The following is a 3,972-nucleotide window of genomic DNA, read 5'->3' as shown; positions in this document are numbered from 1 at the left end:
CACCGGGAGGGGAGGGGTGCAGCGGGGCGGCCGCGGCGGGGGCGGCTGCGGGTCCCTTGGGCCCCTGCCTGTCGGTGTTCGGGGTGTAGGGCTGGCCGAGGACTCGCTCCGGAGTGCGAAAGGCACCGCGAGATGCGATGCTCCGGGACTCCGGATCTAACCCTCCGCTTCGGTACAGCCGGACCCGAAATCCGGTGAAAGCCCAATGACTACGGATTCCCGGCAGAAATGAGAACACTCGCCCACCCAAAGGCATCCCTGCCACGGGCACAGCCTGTCTTGGGGAGTCCAAACCAAATACCTCGTGCTCGTTTACAGCCCCCACGCTCGCTCTCCCCGCTCTTGCGCACCTCGGCTGTAGCAGGGAGAGCAGATAAACTCTGCGAGTGACAGGTACAGCTCCCAGGGCAGGGATCCGGGCACTGCTGAGAGCAGGCGGGCACGGGGAGATGGGAGAGGCTGAGCACAGGTAGCACGCGAGCTGCGGTGGAAAGGCAGGGGAAGAAACAGAGCACCCCATAACCGGGAGCAGCTACAGAGCAGTCACTGAGCTTTGGGAAGGGTGAGCAGTCCTGGTCCCGCTGAAGGGAGTGGGGCTTTTCCTATGGACCCTGATAGACCCAAGGTTTGACACTTCTAGTAGTGGTTCTCAATTCTGTAAAACGTGAGCCAGTAGAGTATTAGAAAATATTATTCCATACATTTATGTCTTGTTACATATATATGTATATATAAAGAAAAAGTGTGGGGTTGCTTTCTCTGGTGGCAAACAGCATTATAAACCTGCCTGATAAAGTAATTCCCTGCCACAGCACACGAACACACTGCAATCACTGTGGCTGAAATGAAGATGTTTTATCTCACTTTGGTATCCTAGTGAAGATAGCTTAGTAAGAACTTAATTAAGCCACATTTCTGGCCCTAAAGTACTAACTTTACCGAGATCTATTGAATTGTACGGTTGTGGGGCTTTGTATTTTGTTTCTCTTTCAAGTCAGGATTGCATTGCAGAATGCAAGCTTACCCTCATCCAGTTGCATACCTCTCTTATTAAACTACATAACTTGGTTGCTTCCCTGAATTATTGCATCCTTCCTGTGCTGTTTCTCTTCTGCTTTAGCCTGTACAATCATGAGGAGCAAGTGTGTGTGCTGTGCATTTGGAGGTGAAAAGCAATGATGGCACTCTGAATGCATCAGTAAACTTTCTAATTTTTGCTAATTTTTTCTCTAATATTTCCTAGTCAATTTCTATTGGTCTCTAACTCTAAATCAAGAGTGTTTGATTTTGCACCAGGCAGTAACTGAACTAAAGTATTGACCAACAGCACTACAGAAAAGAAGCTGCCTCCTTAATGAAGAAGCAGCAGTCTCCTGCCTGTTTTCCCCGACTTGACTTCTTGCTGTGTCAATGATTCTTTTGATCAAGTTGCTTATAGGCTCTTAACATACTGGACAATTTCTTTTGCAGAAAGAAAAGCATTTTCTATTGCTTATCTTCCTTAATATGACAGGGAGCTCTGTGTCCAAACAGACGTGTGTGTACATCTCTTGCTCCCTGTTTTTATTATTTCTTGGAGTAAGTTGCACTTGCTCTTCACTCATCAAGGACTGCACTGTGCTGCGTAGGCGTCACTATTTTTATCTTTTTTGGCTACACTGATAGTGTTGCTATGCTAGTAAAGAAATACACGTCCCACTCTAAGTTAGTGGTTCAAATGTAGTTCAATTTATCAGTTGAAAAAAGGTATTCAACGATTTATGAGAAATTATTTGTCTTCTGGCTTAGAGTTAACAGTGTAAAAACATAACAGAAACTCCCTTGGCAAGGGCAAAGTCTGCATGAGGTACAGGGAACTGAATTGTTCTTTTCATCCAGGAAGGTGGTCTCTGCCAGTAAGAGCTGAGAAAATTTCTGATGCTGCGAGGTAGCGTGGATGTTTGCAACATGTTTTGTGGCAAAGTAGAGCTCTCTCTGGAATCCTTCACCGAGTACCACAGCAATTTAAAAATAGGAGTTAGATCAAATGAAAGAAAATTTGAAGATAAGGTGCATGATGTTTCCTCCTGCGTGTCTGTATCAAATGGAACAAGATGTGCAGATAAGCGGCTTGTTTATCCTGAAGGAAGAATGTAAGCCTGATGAAAGAGTAACGCATTCAAAATTATGTCTCTGTATGTCCATTAAATATTATCTGTTTAATCAAATCCCTGTGGAGTTCTCTATGCCAGTGCCATCCTTCATCTGGTATTCTTCTGTTCACTTGCTGGCTTAAAGGAAAAAATCAAGCCTTTCTTGTTCTGTTTAAGAGAAGAAATCTTAGCAATTCCAGACCCTCTAGTAAAGTCTTAGTCCTTTACCCAGCAAGAACTATGGCAAAATTCCTGCTGGTTTCGGAGGGAGCAGGATCCTTCCCAAGATCAGTGAAAGATTAAAAAAAAAAAATCAACTACTAAAATATGCACCTCAATTAGCAAAGAATGTGGCCTGATTAGTAAAGTGTATGAAATTTCAGCTATTAAATTCTACAGCCCTGATCAACAAAGCACGCTGCACAGTTGGCAATGTATCCAGAATCTCAACTACTGTACTAGTCTCCTACTAGATCAACCAAGCATGCAGCTGAATCAGTAAATTATGCAACTGGAGCAGCAAAATACGCACTTCTGATTGGGACAGGAGGATAGGGAAGGTCTCAAATGTTTTAAATTGGCACACAATAGGTCTGTCAGTGGTCAGCATCTGCCTTGAGAAAAGTAGAGGCAAAATATGTAACTTTTACTAGTCTTTCTGGACCATTGCTGGACTGGAAAAGTATATCCCTCAAATAGCTCAGTGTTTGTTAGCAGCAGTCCCATTCTTTACCAGATGTACTGCACATCTGGTTCCAATCCCAGCAGCTGCCAGGTGTGGGGGTTATTTTAGTAACACTTTAATGGGATTTTTAGGTCCAGGTAGCTTTTGCTTTATTCATCACTGTAAGGCACTGGGTATGCACACCAGGCTGCATTTCTGTCTCAAGAGATGAAGCCAGTCAAGACAAATAAGGCACCTTCAAAGAACCTGAAGGTTTTTTTGGCAGTGAACTTAATATCTATTAATCTCTTCACTGTTTGTGAAAGTACTTTGTGCTTGAGGAGCAGAGAAATGATAGGTCTTTCCCGTTTTCTTTATATCTTGATTAATTGCCATAACTGCATCCTATTGTGTTTACAATGTATCTTGGCAGATCAGATGTTTACTGGGCAGAGAGTTTGGATGTTTGGCCAATTTGGGGAGCAGTTATATCCTTATATTCTGAAGCAGTAGAGCTGTTTTTCCCTAGCTTCTGTGTATGTACTTTAAAAATCCAGTCACAGTAGCTGGTTCTGAACTTCAGAAGCTGTTTTTTCATTAAATTATTATTTTTGCTTTATACAGAAGACCTAGGGGTTGTCTTATTTTAATAAAGATGCAGTTTCAGGGTTTCTATAAACCAATTGTTTTGGGGTTTTTTTTATGTCTGGAAGTAAACTGTGTTAAACTGCCTGGGATCAAGGAAGGCATGAGAATTGCTTTGTTTTATTGCACTGTTCACTTTAGTACCCAGGAGCCTAAAACATTATTTGAGTCTAAAAATTATCTGAACTTGTTTTTTTTTTATTGTTTTGGTTATTTTTTTCTGGTTTTGGTTTGGGATTTTTTGTTATTGTTGTTTTGTTGGGGTTTTTTTAATCGACTAAATTTGGTCCATAAAGCTGACTTGCATTGAACTTCTTATTTACCAAATTTCTGCCTCATTTCCAAGTCAGTTCAATGAATGATCCTATTTAGTTCTTTTTCCTGTTTAAAATATTTCCTACTGAGTCCAGAGCAGTGCCCTTAAAACATAATTGATTTGGGTCATTGAACCCTTATTTTTCATGCATGTTAGTTTACATCCCGCCACTGGTCTGACTGGTATTTAAATTAGAAAATTGCAGGCGGATTTCT

Source organism: Parus major, chromosome 15 (assembly GCF_001522545.3).
Source record: "Parus major isolate Abel chromosome 15, Parus_major1.1, whole genome shotgun sequence".
In the NCBI taxonomy this organism is placed as follows: domain Eukaryota; kingdom Metazoa; phylum Chordata; class Aves; order Passeriformes; family Paridae; genus Parus; species Parus major.
The sequence above is the reverse complement of the archived record's forward strand: the minus strand, read 5'-3'. Positions refer to the sequence as shown.